This window comes from Uloborus diversus, chromosome 7, assembly GCF_026930045.1.
Source record: "Uloborus diversus isolate 005 chromosome 7, Udiv.v.3.1, whole genome shotgun sequence".
Classification (NCBI taxonomy): Eukaryota; Metazoa; Arthropoda; class Arachnida; order Araneae; family Uloboridae; genus Uloborus; species Uloborus diversus.
Genome location: NC_072737.1, coordinates 161,047,797 through 161,068,327, shown reverse-complemented (window position 1 = coordinate 161,068,327; position 20,531 = coordinate 161,047,797).

The window sequence follows — 20,531 nt, the reverse complement described above, 5'->3', positions numbered from 1 at the left end:
CGAAAAAATGTTCACTCAAAAATCGACCTTAATTTCCTTTTTTCTCACCACCGAATGAATATTGAGTTTTTTTTGTTTTTTTTTTTCGACTCGACCACACGTGGTTAAGTGCCTAAGAACGTATAGACACGCGAAATATCCATAATGACGATTCCCGAGTTAATTACAACGAATTTTCTCGTGACGTCTGTATGTAGGTATGTATGTATGTGGTGTATGTGCGTATGTGCGGATGTATAATGCATAACTCAAGAACGGTAAATCCAAGAAAGTTTAAATTTAGTACGTAGACTCCTAGTGGGTTCTAGTTGTGCACCTCCCCTTTTGTTTGCATTCGGGTGTTTCTAAAGGGGTCTTTTGCCCTTTTTTGGGGGGGGGGGGGAAATCATTGTTAATTTCGATGTAAACTCCAGTGGTGTTATAATTTGGCGGACACTTGGCCATAAAAACGCCAGTCTTTTGGTCGCCAACTTGGCGACAAATTTGGCAATTTTTTTTAAAATTTGTTTTAATTTGGCCACTGTTAGTGATATTTAGAAGTAAACTTTTGAATCACAATAAAATGCCAGTAAAGGGGAAATGACATTAAATTGGAGTAAAAGGAAGTCATGTGATGCACACATCAGCTCGTTTCGGTACAATTTACTGTAATGTTTTCCTGTATTGTAAACAATCCATTTTACAGTAATATTTACCGTAAACGTCTCATGAATTTTAAACAGCGTATAAAATTCTAAACATGTGTCTTGGGATTTCAAGGTGCCCATTTTGCAGGTCAGAAAGTTTTGAGCTTGTGAATGTAAAGTCATGAATGACTTAACGTGCTTTGAACGTTCATTTTCCGTGCTATTACTTTGTAGTGCACAGGTGTTAATTTATGTCTTAAATTTTTGAAAATCGCTCTGTAAAATAAAGCAATATTAGAAAAGATATACAGTTAAGAACGCAGTGATTTCAAATGTGTGTATAAATTTTCTCGATACATTTTATTAGTTAAAAAATATGGTTTAAAAAATAGCACATTATTCTCGCATGGAGAAACATTTTTGTAACACTAATATATCATTCATAATAAACAAAAATTGTTTTATGAATTTTAAAATCATCCTCGCATAAATAATAGCCGATGATCGAGTAACCCGCGTGCTTCAACAATGAAACTCGCGTCGCGGCATGGTAATTTGATAATATGTTTTGGTAATGTTTATCATGCAGGGGAAGGCTTTATTGTGACAAGGCTGAACGCGATCCAGTAACTAAACTATTTTACTGGTAAGACTATATCATTTCAGAGGAATGAAAAATAGAAAAAAAAAAGTCAACAATGAAAGCTACCTACTGGAGTTTAGGGTTAATCCACTGGAGTTAACGTTACAATTTGAGCTATCAAGATATCATCAAACAGGCAATGGTTTCGTTCAAATGTAGAAGCAATTTTCACCCGTCACAACCTTGACGGGTGAACTTTCTTGTCTCATCTTTATCTTTATCTTTACTAATAATAAAGCTGAAAGTCTCTCACACTCAAGATGTCCGGAGGATGTCTGTAGGCTGTCTGGATGTCTGTAGGATGTCTGGATCTCTGTGACGCGCATAGCGACGCGCATCGACCGTTCGGCCGATTTTCATGAAATTCGGCACAAAGTTAGTTTGTAGCATGGGGGTGTGCACCTCCAAGCGATTTTTCGAAAATACGATGTGGTTCTTTTTCTATCCCAATTTTAAGAACCAAATTATCATAAGATGAGCGAGTAAATTACGAAATTATCATAACGTGGAACCGTAACATGGGCACAAGCCAATGAACGAGATAAGAAATTATCTTAACGTGGAACTGTAACATGGGTGGGTACAAGCCAATTGGCGAGAAAATTCACCATGCATTATTTGTAAATATAAAGGCGAACCAAAAGACCTTTTAATTTTTCTACTACGGGCAAAGCCGTGCGGGTACCACTAGCTCATAATAAACAAAAACTGTTTTATGAATTTTAAAATCATTACAATTAAAATGAAAACTTCCTACAACAATGGAAGTGCAAATGTATTTCTTGCGTTGCTTTTTCTAAAAGTATAGGAAATAAATGACGTTTAAATCTGTACTTTTTACGGGCGCATACTGAAAGAAATATTTTTTATCATACATGAACTAAGTAGGATGCTTCTCAGGGGTGCCCATCCCCCCCCCCCCAAGTTCAATGGCGCAAATCCCCCCTCCCAAATATTTCTGAAGCATCTTTCCCTTTTATATTTCTCTTTTTTTATTTTATAAATATTTTAAATCATTTTTTATTTTATTTATTTAAAAAAAATTAATTTACTTTGAAAATATTTTCAATTTATTTTATTTTTTAAATTATTTTTTACTTATTTATTTTTAATTATTATTATTTAATTTGAAAAGTTCTGTGCTACACAAATGACACACACACGCACGAACTAAATAAATAAACAAAATAAAATATTAAAAAAATAAAATGAAATAAATAATTTTTATTAAAAATAAATAAATAAGTTTAAACAAATAAAGTAAAAAAAAAATTAAAAATCCCTCCAAAAAAATTTTATGACCCTTGTCGGCACCCCTGGTGCTACTCACAAAAACGATACTGCTACGTAAGTGATTTGAGCGGATCTACCGTGAAAACTTCTTAATGAATAAAAGCTATCGATGGAATAGAAAACCAATGTCTACATTGAACATCCGAAATTTTCCTTTAGCTTGTACTGTGTTTTATCATGTAGAATTTACCAACCTAAGTAATCGATTCTGGTTGGGATTTTTCAATAAAAACGATTCAAGTAAGGGAATATGGGACAGAGTGCAATAGTTAAGATAACTTGGGCTTCCGAAATGAAAATATTGGAAATTTGTTTTAAAAATTACAGTACATAAGGAAAGTACAATGTATTACAAGTAGAACATTCGTTGAAACACAATATTTTATTTTTGGTAGTTAAATTTTATCTTTAAAAAAATGGCGGATTTTTTTTTTTTTTGAGCTATCACGATTGCTTATTGTTCTCACTTGACTGTTTTGATGTGCTATCATTTTATTTTCCCACCACCACCATCTGCCAGCACCACCGTCGATCGGCCTCACGATGCTGCTCCTCTAGCGAAGACCGTCTTCAAGTTGCGTCAATATCCTACACTTACACGCATACTTGCACTCACGTACAAACAAACACATACACACACATACACAAACACATACACACACTCAAACAGATACACACACGCATACATACAGACACCTACACACACGCCTGCACACAGACACAAACACATATGCCTACATACACATACACATTCCCCCCCACACACACAAACACTCATACACACAACTACTCACACACTCATACCTGCACGCAGACACAAACACACATGCCTACACATACACATACAATCCTACAGACAAGCATACATACCCCACACACACACACATAAACACACACGCCTACATACACACACACACTCGAGAAACATAATTTGAATTCAAAATGTCAAAATTCATTTATTTTTTTTCATGGAGCAAAGTGAAAAATGAAATATTATTATTATGAAATATTTTCTGCTTGATTGTTTGGAACATTTTTGATCAAATGAATGAGTAAATAAAATAGTGAAAAAATAAGAAAATAAGTGAATGAATGAATGAATTATACATAAATGTATGAGTTATTTAATGAAGAAAACTAAGCGAATGAATTAATAAAGGAATACGTAAATGATTTAATAAAGAATTTAATCTTAACCACTTGGTTCCATCTAATTTGTCTCCGAAGCACGTGACCAATAATGCAAATTTATTTAAAATAGAAATAAGCTAAATATTAAACATATAAATACTACACCGAATATTAACAAAAATAATTTTTGCTCTATAACAAAACTTTACGAGTAAGAATTCTTGAAAATGGTTTGTATTATCATTCGCTTTGATCTTAAGAGGTAACTTTCTCCTGTCTGGAATAAACTGCATGTGTTACTAGAACCCCTTGAAAAGGACAGGTCGACCTATCCTACACTTTGGTTCCAAGGCAACTTTGGATCCAACCTTGTTTCTAGTATTTATAAATACGGTATAATATTTGCTGGTTCGCTGATGTGTGCATCAAATGACTTCATTTTACACCAACTTAATGTTATTTCCCCATTATTGGCAATTTTAATGTGATTCAATAGTTAACTCTCTAAATATCACCAACAGTGGCCAAATTGGAACCAGATTAAAAAAAAAAAAATTAAATCGCCAAATTTGTCGCTAATTTGGCGAAAAAACTTGACGACCAAAAAAACTGGCGATATATCGCCAAGTGTCCGCCAAATTACAACACCACTTGAGTTTGAATCGAAATTAACAATGATTTCCACTCAAAAAGGGGCAAAAGACCTCTTTAGAAACACCTGATTGAATCAAAAGGGGAGGTACACAACTAGACCCCACTAGGAGTATATGTACCAAATTTCAAATTTCTAGGACATACCGTTCTTGAGTTATGCGACATTCATACGCACATCCGCGCTTACGCACATATATACGCACATACGGAGGTCACGAGAAAAGTCGTTGTAATTAACTCGGGGAATGTCAAAATGGATATTTCGGGTGTTTAGACGTTCTAAGGCACTTATCCGCGTGTGGTCGGGTTGAAAAAAAAAAACTCAACATTAATTCAGGGGTGAGCAAAATGGAAATTAAGGCCGAATTTTGAGTGAATTTTTTTTCGCGAACACAATACTTTCTTTTTTGTAAAAAGAAGTAAAAATGATGATAAGACGAATAAAATGTCATTTAAGGGGACCGTGGATCTTCCAAAAAGCTCAAATCGGTCAAAAATATGATTTATTTATTCCGTGGAAATAACAATATATGAAGTGTGCTAAAACGTGTGAAAAAAACCTCTTGTTGATCTGATGTTTTTTCGCGAAGTTATATGCGTTTAAAAAAAAAGTAAACAGAACGTGTTTTCGATTAAAATGGTTGTAAAATATGAAAACAAAGTCGAAAAATTAAGTTAAACTATGTGTGAAACATGTAAACTAAGTTTCAATAAATTCTTACATTGGTATTAATGTCAAATATTTAGTCATCGTGATAATATCTTTTGGGAGGTATTAAAATGCGAAGATCATGAAATGTAGGTGAAATTAGACTTTCACGTCATTTATCTCGTACTGAAAAATTCGATGCGACACAGATTGAAAAAAGCTCCATGCGACTTAATTTTTGTTCGATATGCTTCAAATTTCAGAATGTCTGAATTTCAGAATTTCAGAAATTCTCTGTCTGTAAATTACGAAATTATCATAATGTGGAACCGTAACATGGGTTCAATATTACGGGCAAAGCCGTGCGGGTACCACTAGTATTTAAATAATGGTGCAATAAATCATCAAACTTCAGACTGAAATATTTCTGCTTTTTTTGTTATTATTTGAGTTAAACGAAAGGATTAAAATTTTGCGATTGCGAAGGACTCATGAAAATAAGTGCTTTTGCAATAAAATAACTGTTTATTTTATTATTTACTAGTGGTACCAGCACGGCTTTGCCCGTAATAGAAAATTAAAAGACCTTTTGGTTCGCCTGTATATTTACAAATAATGCATGGTGAATTTTCTCGCCAATTGGCTTGTGCCCATGTTACGGTTCCACGTTATGATATTTTCGTAATTTACTCGTCCATCTTATGATATTTTTGTTCTTAAAATTGGATTGGAAAAAGAACCACATCGAATTTTCGAAAAATCGCTTCGAGGTGCACACCCCCATGGTACAAACTAACTTTGTGCCAAATTTCATGAAAATCGGCCGAACGGTCTAGGCGCTATGCGTGTCAGAGAGATCCTGACAGACAGAGGGACATTCAGCTTTATTATTAGTAACGAGTCCTGTACTTCCCTTTTAAGATCGCTATGGTTTTCTAGTCATTGCGAGATTGCGACTGAGTTCTGTGCAATATAACGCACAGCATAGCTCATTATTTCGTACGAGATAATAAATAAAATTAACCCAGATCCACGTTATTGGATAATTAGAAAATTTACGTTTCCAAAATTAAACAATACAAATTCACTAATTATTCAAGGACTTAAATTTAAATGTAATCTTATAGATTACCCATTAGAATTTGACAACAATACCGACTATTCTTGGGAAACTGAAAGCTGTGAGTTAAATCTTGGAATCTCATTAAATTACATTGTGATTCGGAGAAATTATTACGGGGGAAATTTGAATCGGGCGGTAGATGAACAATTTAATAATGGAATACTTTACCAATCTATTGCTCGTGCTCAAATTCAGCTGTAAATTTTAATAGGAGAAGACATTTGCATTAATAAACAATAACATAGCTTTAAATATACAAATATAACAAAAATCGTTAACTTAGTTTTGCTGTTCATCTTTACTAATAATAAAGCTGAAAGTCTCTCTGTGTAGATGTCTGGAAGATGTCTAGATCTCTGTGACGCGCATAGCGCTTAGGCCGTTCGTCCAATTTTCATGAAATTTGGCAGAAAGTTAGTTTGTAGCATGGGGGTGTGCACCTCGAAGCGATTTTTCGAAAATTCGATGTGGTTCTCTTTCTATTCCAATTTTGAGAACAAAATTATCATAAGATGGACGAGTAAATTACGAAGTTATCATGACGTGGAACCTTAACATGGGCACAAGCCAATTGGAGAGAAAATTCACCATGCATTATTTGTAAATATACAGGCAAACCAAAAGACCTTTTAATTTTCTATTACGGGCAAAGCCGTGCGGGTACCACTAGTTTTTATATATATTTATATTGCGCAGTCATAAAATCGTGTTCAAAGACTATCAGCACTTGAGTTCCAGAATACAGCTCCTTAAAAAATCACAAGCCCTTTAGCACTTGCGAAATTGCATTAATAATCTAAATCAAATTGCATCTCAACCCAAATTCTAAGTGAATACTTTGAAAACAGCAGCCATTGCTTAGATTTCGTTAGTACCCATGCTAAAAAAGCAAAGCTCTAGATTATTAAATTTATTTATTTATTTATTCGGTAAGTGTTTTTGTAAATAAATAATTCTTGGACTATAACTAAAAATTGCTTCTCAACATTGAAATGCTTTTTATCTTTTTCTCTAAAAAGAAAATAAGCCTTTATTTCAAGTTTTGGTACAGTGTAGGTTAAGAACTTATGTAATTTGCATATCGCAAAAGACCCCTCTTTTTTTATCTTGGTCAGTTTGTGACACTTCGGTCTGGTGCTCATTTGTTGCTGACAAGAATGTTTATTAGGGTGGATTGAAAAAAATGAAATTTCGAATCTTAATTTGGAATACCCACCAAAAGCTGTGCATGTTAAGAACAATACACATGTAAAATATTATCAAGTTTAAACAACTCCTTGAGGGTCGTACCAAGGCTTGAATTTCTCCAAAAATAGGAAAAAAGGTCAATTTTCCGAAATTTTTATGAACATAATAAGGTTCAAAATTTTTGTTCTAATGCCATTAAAATGTTTCCTTTTAACACGCTTTTCATGTATCTTCAAAATTATTTACATTCTTTGCAGCATTAGGTTCGCACACAAGTTCGTAAAATTTCGTGAAATTTCCAAAAACTGACTTTTTTCAAACCTTTTTTCACATTGCAATATTTTTTCTCTTAAAGTCATTTTTTTTTTTGCAATGACTGTGGAGAATGCACTTTTAAATGGAAATGAAATTATACTTTATTATATTAAGAGTTCAGCATCTACGACAAGGAGCATAATTGCTTCAAACTGGACCAGTGGTAAATTGTCGCACCTGTCTAGCAATTTACCTATTGGTCCTGCGAAAATTCACATGGACCAGCAGTTTCACCATCAAGTAATGTGAACAGGTGACGCAAAGGCTGCTCCTATGCAGTTCGCAGATTAACCATGGGACAGGATGTCCAATTTTATTCTTTATGGCCGCAATTGCACCGTTCGTTTTTCTGGTATTCGTGGCCATGCTATCACAGCCAAAAGCTAAAAGATCCTTAAGGTTTAAAAATTTTCAGTTCAAAAATCACATTGCTGTCCTGACATGTTTTCCCGTTCCAGAAGTTGGCGTCACATGACCCAAATAAAGAGAATTGGATTTTTCAACTATGGATTCCTCACTTATGGTCTTCTATGGTATCTGTCTCCAACCATTTCTTTTTGTCATAGTTTTGTCTTTTCGGCTATCGAAAAATGTACTTTTTAAACCCCTTCACTTCTAGTTTGCAGATTTTGAAGAGAAGCACGTACTTTGTAACATCTGTGACACTTCTGTCGCTGCCTTCGAATTTTATTCCTATGAACGACTTTAGAGCGATACTTATTTGACACAGTACCAAAATCCTGTAATATTTCTGAAGCAATTGCTGCAGCACATCGCACATCTGTCATAAATGCCGTACTGGTAGCACACTCTTGATAGCGTTGGCAGAGAAAGCCTCATTTGTTCCACTTTTGAAGTGACATCAACACCAAAAAATGTTGATGGCTCTGTTGGCGGGAGTATAGCCGTTGCAAATTTTTCTTCTTCTGGAATTGAAACAAAACTTTGCTGTTCCTCATCAGTGTTATTACAGCATCTTGTTACATAAGTGAAAATCTGAAAAAAAAATATTGATCCTGTCATTCAACGAAATGCCTATTTTTGCCACCTGGAAAATATTCTCTTAACAGTGATCACCGATGAACGAAATACATCAGAGAACTGGCTTTGCGAAGATTTTGAAGGCCAGACAAGTGGCTTCTGTTCATGAAGAAATAAGAGAATTCTATTATTCAAGTATTAACTTTAATGCATCAGATTACCCTGATGTTATCAACCGGCAAGAATGTGCACTCCTCTCCTATTTTAGCTGGCATATCTAATGAAAGTCTTCAACAATATATTTAAAAACACCAACGCCAATTTTGCGTTCGTTTAGTTCTCCTGTCACACTCAGGTGGTGGAACGCTGTGCAATATGGTGACAAAAGCTTCTTTGTTTGTGATTAGTCAATCGGCAAGATATGGCTTCATGAGAGCAAAAATCAAATCTCGAAGTATCATGTCATCGTTTGAATCAAAAAATGATTTCAAAGAGGTTTCATGAATGTATGTGACGAACTGACTATTTTCTGTGGCTTTAACTAATTGATACTTTTCAAGACTCTCAATTTTGTGAAATATTGATGCTTATATGGCAGAGCGACTGTGTGAGAGTAAATATACATTCTTTGTAACCAATGCACTTCTTTTTATGTTCTTTTAGTTTATACAACTAAATCATTTTGATAGTTTACTTCTAATGTAAAAATGAGTAATAAATTTATACTCAATACATGTGGCTCGGCAGATGGAAAAGATAGAATAGAACTCGAAATACAGCCACCTGGTTTTGGTGGATAAATGGGCTGTTAATGTAATAAAGTTTAACTTCACTTCCGTTTAAAATTGCATTCTGTACAGGCGTTGTAAAAAAGAAAACAGGACTATAAAAGAAGAAATATTGTAATGTGCAAAAAAGCTTTAAAAAAGTCAGTTTTTGGTTAATTTCGCGAAACTTAACGGCTTATGTGCGAACTTAATGGTGCAAAGACTGTAAATAATTGTAAAGATACATGAAAAGAGTGTTCAAAGGAAGCATTTTAACCGTATTATAACAAAAATTTCAAACACTAGTATTTTCATAAAAATTTTGGAAAATTGACCTTTTTTTCAATTTTCGGAGACATTCAAGTCTTGGTAGGACCCTCAAAGAGTTGTTCAAACTTGATAATATTTTACATGTGTGTTGTACTTACACCTGCACAGCTTTTGGCAGGTATTCTGAATTAAGATTCAAAATTTCGTTTTTTTCGATCCACCCTAATGTTTATGCCATGCCTAAATTTAGGCCAAATGAGGTAAATCTTTTAATGAGAAAGTTTTAAACATTTTAATACTTTCAAATTTCTTTATACATACGCTTGCCAGATGTCCCAGTTTAACAGGAATAATCCCGATTTTCAACCAAAATCCCGGCGTCCCGGTCTGTTTATTTTACCTCCCGGGGAAAGATAAATTTAATTATAAATGAACAAAAAAGTCTTTAACAAAAGTTCCAGTGAAGGATTATTTCGGATAATTACTTTGTCATTTGTAAAAATTGCTTCTCAATATTCAAATGCTTTTTATCTCTTTCTCTAAAAAGAAAATAAGCCTTTATTTCAAGTTTTGGTTCAGTGTAGGTTAAGAACTTATGTAATTTGCATATCGCAAAAGACCCCTCTTTTTTTTTTTATCTTGGTCAGTTTGTTACACTTCGATCTGGAGCTCATTTGTTGCTGACAAGAATGTTTATGCCACGACTAAATTTAGGATAAATGAGGTAAATCTAATTTAATGAGAAAGTTTTAAACATTTTTATACTTTCAAATTTCTTTATACGTACGGTTGCCAGATGTCCCAGTTTAACTGGAATAATCCCAATTTTCAGCCAAAATCCCGGCCTGTTTACTTTACCTTCCGGGAAAAAATAAATTTGATTATAAATGACCAAAAAAGTCTTTAAAAAAGTTCCTATGAAGGATTATTTCAGATAATTACTTTATCATTTGTAAGTTAGACACGCAAAACTAATATTGGATTAAACTGCGGACATAATTCAAGATTAGATTAAAACCAAAAAACATTTTTTAAAAAAAGGTATAGCTAATAAAAAGTACATGCAAATATTGCTCTTTTTACCTCATTCAAAGTATTTCTTCTTACTTAAGTAACTTATCAATAATGACAAGTGAGAAATAAAATGTTTAAATTTATCTGCTTGTGTCATTCATTCTTCATTCTTTATTGTGTTACGAAAACCCCGGTTTAGGTTCCTGGTTTAGTAACCATTTATTCACAGCATTGAGAATGAACTAAACTCTAAAAACCAGACCAGTGTCCCCCCCTCCCTTTTGAATACCCGCGATGTTGGGAAGGACGGGGGGGGGGGAGGCTTCTGGCGTCCCGGTTTGACATTCCAGAATTCCGACAAGCCTATTCATACACAACTTCAACTAACTGCATATCTTTTAGTTTGTTGATAAGAATCTACAACTGATGTATTCCAAAGAATGTTATTCATCCAGATACCTGTTGGAGTTCACATCAGGCTCAACAAAAGCAGAGGCTTCAAACCCAAATACATGTAATTAGATGTACTTCTCAACCCGTTTCATCGAAAACTAATCGTTATTCAAAAACAAGTCATTTCTTCTAACAAAAACCCCATTTACAACTCTCCAAAAAAAGCATGCTTTTTGAAAGAGTTATGTTGAAAGCACAAGTTATTTAGCAGCCGCGGTGTTCCACGCATCTTAATAAGAACGCAGACGACAGATAGAGAAACCTTGATGAAGCATCTCAGTGGTTGCCGGCCTCCAGACTGTCGCCTGAAGATAGGTGTGATAATTCCTGTCAAGAAAGCCCCCAAATCCATTCGTTCCAAAAAGCAACAGAACATTAAGGTGATATCTTCGTGTGGTACAGAGGGTAAAACGCATTATTGCTGGTTCTTGATTAAGCACTATCAAATTAAAAGACACGATACAATCGAGTGGTTGGCTTTTAATGATGTACCGCTTGATTTATTCGAGTCTAAGAAATATTATCTGATTGGGATTAAAGCTTGAGTAGTTTTTTAATTGAATGGGCTTTTTAAACTTTGGATGACTCACTCTGAAAGCAGCTTCCAGATAAGAAATTACCGATTTCGTTTGAGTTTTTTTCTTAGATTTTTTACGACTAGTTTGACGATATCTCAAACGTGCTAAGCACAGAAATCGTGTCTGGAAATTTTTAACAAAATTAAGTTATTTTCACCAGGTTTAAGTTTTTAAACCAGGTTAGTTACAAGGTTTAAGTCAACAGGTTTAAAATATTTCCTTTGTGATACATTTTGCCTAATTGTGCATGGCCATATGAATCTGTGAAAAGTAAAGGGATGTAAAGAGACATTTTAAAAACAGTAAAACGCGTTTGAAGTTCAGATCCTATAAGTAGGCAAATTTGCATTTTTGAAAGAAATGCTTATATCTCCGTGGGTATAAGAGATATTTTCACCAAAATATGAAAATAAATTCTCCATTGTTTTTTAACTTATTTCTGAAATTTATAGCTTATTCCCAGCTATTTACAATGAAAAATGATCAAAAACCTTTTTTTGTTTCCTCAATTTGTTGCTCGTCCCCTAAATAAATAGTAGACTTAATTCGTATTGCAAAATGGCAGCTGGAGTATACCTTTTATGTGAAAAAAATTACAGAGAAATTGGTCTTTTATTTCTCGAGAAATCCGTAAAAGTGTGAATTTTTGAAAGTATCCCAATACATTTGGTCATATAGTGTTGGTTTGCGTATACCATTTGCGCTAGTTATCTCCAAATTTTTCATTTCGGCACTTGCATCCCATTGCTTTTGTCTGCCTCAGTTGTGAATGAGAAATATTGAAAACTAGTGGTACCCGCACGGCTTTGCTCGTAATAGAAAAATTAAAAGGTCTTTTGGTTTGCCTGTATATTTACAAATAATGTATGGTGAATTTTATCGCCAATTGGCTTGTACCCATGTTACGGTTCCACGTATATGATAATTTCGTATCTCGCCAATTGGCTTGTGCCCAGGTTACGATTCCACGTTATGATAGTTTCGCAATTTACTCGTCCATCTTATGATAGTTTTGTTCTTAAAATTGGAATAGAAAATGAACCACATCGAATTTTCGAAAAATCGCTTCGAGGTGCACACCCCCATGCTACAAACTAACTTTGTGCCAAATTTCATGGAAATCGGCCGAACGGTCTAGGCGCTATGCGCGTCACAGAGATCCAGACATCCTACAGACATCCAGACATCCTCCGGATATCCAGACATCCAGACATCCTCCGGACATCCAGACAGAGAGACTTTCAGCTTTATTATTAGTAAAGAAGAGACATCAGAGTCAAGTGAATGGAGAGGTAAAGCTGTAATCATTGATTCCTCGTTTTGAGTTTTTTTGCACAAACAATTTAGAATACACCCTTCTAGCTTAGGACGACAAATTTCATTTCCACGACAAGTTAATGATTTCTTGTATCTTTGTAGGGTTATCTCCCCTTTTTTAACATATACATGTCACTATTTATTGCGTTTGGTGTCGATCTTAAGACTTTCACGAGTTTAAAAGTCGATTTTAATTTATTTGTAGTTAAACTCAAAGTATGTTTCACTTTTCTTATGACTAAAAGAAACTGCCGCATAAGTTCAATGTCTCAATGTTATTTTTAATATATTATCCTACATTCCTGACATAAAGTTTACCTAATTATGGGTCCCCTATTTGTTCTGCCCCCCCCCCAGCTTGCAAGATTATATAAAGGGCTCCTTCCAGTTTTGCTCAGTTTACAAAGTTTTAAATTTTAAGATTAATTTACTTTCATATCCCCTATTGCTGTCTTACCTGTAACTCCCCCCCTTCCATGTGGGGGCCACACAAGGCCCGATTAAGATATTCGGAGCCAACAATTCCCTAGGCCAAACAGTTTTTAGGTGCCCTCCTGTTAAACCTCACAAGTGTAGCCGTTGGCTAACGAAATTTTGGCAATTTGAGAGCTCCTAAAAAGCGGTATCCCAAGACCACGTCTTAGTTAGCCTACTCAGCAATCAGAACCTGGGGTCTTGTCCTTACTCATAAGCACAATAATGAATTGTTCGATTATCACCCCGTTCTTCATTGAACCAGCATGCAAGGGCGCCCATATGCAAAATTTTAAGGGGGGGGGTTCAGATATTTTCCCCATGGTTTAGCAGAATATTTACCCCATAGAAACCGATTTCAGTACAGATTACAGTTATTAAAATTTGACATTTTTAATAACTTATTCATTAATTGCTGAAGAAGAAATGTTTTTACATTTTTGCAAAGAAAAAAGTACTAAAAGCAAAGACGTTCTAATTTCAAAGTGGAGGGGGGGGGACTTGAGCCCCCTTATTCTCCCATATGGGTGCTCTTGCCAACATATGATGTTTGTTTTGCTTTGATCTTACGACCCACACTGTAAAAACGATTCAGAAACGTTCCTGGAAAATAATTTGCAGCTCATATGACATATTTCTGATAGTAATATATCTTGCAAAAAACAAGAACGTTTTCCGCTAAAATTCAGTAACCTTCCTGAAATTAACCTTGAATCTTTCTAAAAAATGTAAAAATCTCCCCGGTTAAAGCCAGTCCTGTTTCTAGAAACTTCACAGAAAACTTAAGTTGGTTTCAAGTACTAGCTTGACGCCGTTCTGAAGTACCAAGAAAGCTCCAAAAGCATAATGGCAACCATGGCCAATAAGACAAAATCGCAAGCAAGTACTAAACATCTCACTTGCTTGCAATTCGTGCAAAGCTGAGAAATCCAGAGACTTATTCGGTATTCGCTCCCATTGGAAGCTTGTTCAATCTGGCTGGCCATAATTGCACTGAAGCCAATACACAGTCAATTTCAAGTACTAGCTTGAAGCCGTTCTGAAGTACCACGAAAGCTCCAAAAGCATAATTGCAACCACGGCCAATAAGACAGAATCGCAAGTACGTACTAAACATCTCACTTGCTTGCAATTCGTGCAAAGCTGAGAAATCCAGAGACTTATTCGGTATTCGCTCCCATTGGAAGCTTGTTCAATCTGGCTGGCCATAATTGCACTGAAGCCAATACACAGTCAATTTCAAGTACTAGCTTGGAGCCGTTCTGAAGTACCAAGAAAGCTCCAAAAGCATAATTGCAACCATGGCCAATAAGACAGAATCGCAAGCACGTACTTAACATCTCACTTGCTTGCAATTCGTGCAAAGCTGAGAAATCCAGAGACTTATTCGGTATTCGCTCCCATTGGAAGCTTGTTCAATCTGGCTGGCCATAATTGCACTGAAGCCAATACACAGTCAATCTGGTTGTACCTTAACTTTTTGAGGCCATTCTATATTCGCTGAGTTAACCGCTTATCTGGTTGCTAAAAACTTTTTCACAACTGTGAGAAATCTGCATTCGATCAAATTGTAGTAATCCAAGAAACTTTTTGACAAAGATGCTTAATTTTCCCCTGAAATCGCTGAAAACCTGTTACATCCAGAAACATTCTACGGAAATAATCAGTAGCGTTTCGGATTTTTTTTTAAGTGCTCATACTGTAAAAGTATGTAGTTATTTTTGCAAGCAGTAAGTTTCTCAGAAATGAGGATATTGTTTATTTAGCATGCTGAAAGTGTTGTGAATTTTGTGTGAATAGAAAACTTTATTTAAACAGAACTTTATTTGAAGAATTTTTCGTGAGGCTTAAATTTTTACGATCACGATAAGCTCGCAAAAATCGCAAAATCAAAGATGTGCGACAACAAATGCTCATAGTAGTTCCCCTTGTTCTATCAATCATTATTATTATTATTATTATTCATTTTTCGTTTATTCACATTTTTTTCTCCTAGGATAAGTAATTAATCATTTAAATTTTTACAGTATATTTTAGGAAATGTTAACTAATGATTAAAGTGAAAAAAAACAACGTAAATAAAGCACAAATTTTGAAGAAAAAAAATTTTTTTTCTTCAAAATTCGTGCTTTATTTACGTTGGTTTTTTCACTTTAATTATATTGTTGCGCAAAGCTTATATAATAATTTTTCATTTAATGTTAATTAATGTTTTAAATATTGTTTGTTTGTATGTTTGTATGTTTTAAATATTCTTCGGCTTCTAATTCAGTATCCATCCCCTACTTCGACACAAATTGATGTTTCTTCTTCAAAAACAATTGAAATCATGGAAAAGAAATAAAAGAAGATGAAAAAAAACGTAACTTTTTTCAATGGTTCATCCCAGGATTTACACTTTAAAAGAAAATGATGAATACAAAGCATTCCAGCCGGATTTTCCGATAGAAATCACATCGAAAAATAAAAGATGCTAAAGATAAGGAGAACCGAGTTAATAGAAAATCCTCAATACAAAACAGACAACAGTCCAAAAAAATAAACTTGAAGAAGACTTCAACTCGAGATGCGCAGCTCTAAATCTAAGCCTGGCTTAGAATTTAAATTCCAAGAGTCAGGAGAATCTGAATCAATTACCCCAGAGAGAGGATGATATCTTCGGAGATCAGAACCCTTTGTCCATTGTAATCGATTTTGAAGCTTACAGAGCTGGATTATTGGAATCAAATTTCTAGTTTTGTTGCATAATTAGTTGCCAAAATTTATGCATAGCATTTTTATCATTATTCTTACTAGGTTCAGAAACTAAAGTTAGTGGTTATTTTGATCAAGTAGTGAGCACAGCTAATTGGCTTACTAGTCAAACAATCCTTTTTCTTCCAATTCTAACTGTTTTAACGCTTTGAGAATTTCTTGGTTATTTTTCAAATGTTTATCTATTAATTTTGTACTTAGTAAACGTTTTGATACTTAAAATTTTGCGTACTGATTGTTATTTTAGTTCGGAACATATTTAAGACCAATTGTTTTTACGCAGTAAACCTTTTTCTTTATGTATAGCTTTAATATGTATTTAAATGTAACAATATTTGTTTCTTAAATTTAAACACTATTCATAATTCTAACAAACTTTCAAATTCGTAACAAATATATATGCTTAAAACGGGGGGGGGGGGGAATTATGGTGTAAGTTGCGTCTTCAAAATTTTTAAGGGGGATTTCTAAATTTTTTTATTTACTTAAATTTATCTATTGATTTATTTTTAATTTAAATTATTTATTTTATTCTGTTTTCTTATAGTTCATTTGTTTATTTAGTTTATGTGAATGTGTGTGTATGTCATTCAAAGTCTGAACTTTTCTGATAAAATACAGTAAAAACCCTCCAATGCGGACACTAACGAGACATTTTTTTTTTGTCCGTAACAGAGGGGTGTCCGCAGGACAGGGGTTTAGTAATGTTATTTGCCTTGAAATCGGGGGAATTAAAAATTGTCCGCATAAGAAGGGCGTCCGCATTTGAGGGATGTCCGTTAGGAGGGGTTTTACTGTAATAATAATTCAGAATAAATAAACAAATTAATAAATAAATAATATTTAAGACAAATAAATAAAATAAAAAGGAGAGCTAAAACGAAAATAAATAAATGAGGGAAAGAGACACATGAAATACACCACCAGCTCAGTCAATTCCAGCCGAGGGCTGCAGTTTCGCGCTTATTAGCACCCATCAGTCCGGCATAGGAGCGACTGAGCTGGAGGTGGAAAACCTCTTAAGGAAGCCAAGAGTGCCAAACAAACTGGTAGCTAATGCAGAATTTGCACTGACCAGACGAGTGACCGAAGCAATGGTTCAGTACAACTCGAATATTGAAGGCAAGGCAGGTATATTCAGTAAGTTACCGCCCATTAGCCTAGAATCCAATAAGCACGAAACTGCAGTCATCGGCTGGAAATGAATGAACTGGCGGTGTATTTCATGTATTTCTGATTTAGCCCTCGCTGTAGGGCGGTAACTTACTGAATAAGGGGGAGGTAAGAGGGTTCAGAATTTTTTTTTTTTTTTTTTTTTTTTTTGGAGGGGGAATTACGCCAAAAAACTTGGGGGGGGGGGGCACCCCTGACTTGAAAGTCAAAAATAGCAACAACAAGAAAAAAATCTAGCATTCAACCCACATCTTGCATCTACTCCTGACATAAGTTTGAATTTTGACGTCTTGAATTCAAATTATGTTTTTTCGCAATCACCACCTCCCCCCAAATTGATATAGGGTCCTACTCCTTGGGATTCTTGTTTCTTAAAATGACTCCTATCGCAATCACAATTGCAGAAAATATAATTTAAATTCAAGATGTCAAAATTAAACATAACAAACATTTCTACGCATTTAACCAACGGTGTTAAGTATCTAAGTAAAGCAATAGTTACTATATATGTTTGTTACTGCGGAAAACCGAAAGAGTGATGAATGTTAACATTCACTGGTTCACGTGAAAAAATATAACTAAATATCCTTTTTTTTTTTTCGCCGACGTATTTGCCCTTTGATATTTGATATTCATTTGAAAATGTCAACCTTCACCTGATTTCGGTTTGGTTTGGTGTGGTTGTATTGGTTTCAGTGGCGCAAGAGCCTTAAAAGGCTATTCTGCGCCAAACCGATTTCGGTCTTTCCCGGATACATAAACATGATGCATGTTGATAACAATGCTGTAATATATTAATTGCATGGGTGTCAGGAAAAACTTTGTATGCCGAAAAAACAACTTCTCACTACAGTCAAAAAACAAATCTGCTTAGTGCAATATACAGTGTGTAAGTTGACCACTTGCAGTGCAGTACTTTAGTGGTCAACTTAGACGGGTGTCAACTTACAAAGGGTTTGTCATATGATTCTCAGCCAAATTTGGTGCATATTGGTGGCCAACATAGACAGGTAATCAACTTACAAGAGTGGTCAACTTTACAGGTTCTACTGTACTAAACAGGCCACTGAGAGCAACGTACAACGTTTTTCCATTCAATTACCAACTGACTTCGTATTGCAAGGAAGCAGCGAAAAGCAAATTTGTAACATACAACGTTCTTCCATGAATTCTGAACATTTGATTTACAAGGCTAATGCCAACTAGCGCATTCCCTGGTAGCGTAAACGAACTAAAAACACAGGTGATTCAATCTTAGGACTATATTCATCGTTTTCCCACATTAAAAAAAATGCTGAAAACCTACATACAACGGTTTTCCCGCCACCCATTCGATTATTCTTCTCTTTACAAAATAGAAGAAAACTTAAGAGTAGATTCCAGATGCAGCAGTTACCCTGATATCCACATTATTTTTTAAATACGTGTTGAAATTCTTTTTTCTCTATTAAAATTTTCAGCCTATATAGATTTTTCCTCTTTTGCTCTCAAACCATGACAGTTTGTTCTATAGAATGTTCCGCTACTAATACGCCCTATTCTCATCTGCCTCAGATTAACTTCACTATCGTTTTCAACTCAGCCACTTGATAAATTTGATATCATATTAGTGAATCGGATGCGATTCTGTTCACGTGACCGGTCGAAAAGGACAGGGGGAAGAAGTTAGACTTCTGTCAGAATCGTCCTAATTTATACCTATTTATAACACATTTTTATTGCAGATTAAAATATGTGTTCTGCAAACTGATCTAGAAATTAAAAATTCTTTTTTTAGCAGTTGTAGCTAATATAATACAATCAGATAGCAGAATAGGTTCAATACCATTTTCCCATACTGCGGTTAAAAAAATGTAAATCTAAAACACGTATGCGCCATGTCCATTGCGAATTGTTTCGTCATCATGTCGAATTCGTTCAGTTTTGTGATTCTACTGTTTAATATTGATGTGAGTAACATAGTGGATAGAGCATCGGACTCGGAATCAAAGCCTACTGGATTCAGGGCCCGTTGTCCCCCAAACCTCACGAGGTACATGCAGAGTACGTGCTCTCTAAGTCCCGTGGTCAGTCGCCTCAAGCGATTGACCACGGGACTTAGAGAGCCCGTACTTTAAACTACATGTTCGTTAAAAATTTATCCCAATGTCCCGACTTTTCCCACAGTTTCTTGCTTACTAAAATAGGGGTTTTTACCTCAAAACAGCCGTTATTTATTAGCATAGGCGGATTTACGGGGGTGCCAGGGGGTGCGCCGCACCCCCAAAATTTTTGGTTGGGTTTTGAAAAAAAGTAGTTTAGTACATTTCACTCAGAAACGCACTTGGGCTAAAAAAATTCATAGTTGTTATACTAGTAAATTTACTTGAATCCAGTGTATCACCACACGTCGCTAGTGCAAGAAAAACATAACTGAAAACATAACTCATATTAAGAATTAAAGTAATTTTGTTCATTTAGGAAAAAAAACCCTAATAAATAATTTCATGCAAATAAAGAAGGTGCTCAAACAATTAATTGTTCAGTCTTGTTGTTGTATAGAATAATTGCATGTTCTGTAATTGGGTATCAATTCGTATATCAATACCTATTCTACTATTTTGAAACAACAATGGCTAATAAAGTCCAAAAAAAAACATGACTATTGCAAGAAACTTAACGAATCTACACCGAAATCAACCGAAAATCAACATTTTTAAGGTAAATTTTCAAAAATTTTTGAAGGACTCCCGGACATTTTGCTGCAGTGGTGCATCCAGGGGGGAGGGGGCACAAGACTGGTGACCCTCCCCACAAAATGCTGAGTAGAGGTTTAAAAAAATATATTCTTCATTATTGAAGAGAAGAAAAGATCTCATTTTGGGAAAACACAGTTATTTTACGAAAAAAAACAAGCTGGTCATTTTCTCATTATTAGCAGTTTTAATATAATTCAATAGTTTACTCTTCAAATATCACCAACATGGCCAAATTGAAACCAGATTTTTTAAAAAAAATTTCTTTTAATTGCCAAATTTGTCGCCAATTTGGCGACCAAAAGACTGGCGCTTTAACGCCAAGTGTCCGCCAAATTATAACACCACTTGAGTTTACATGGAAATTAACAATGATTTCCCCCAAAAAGGGGC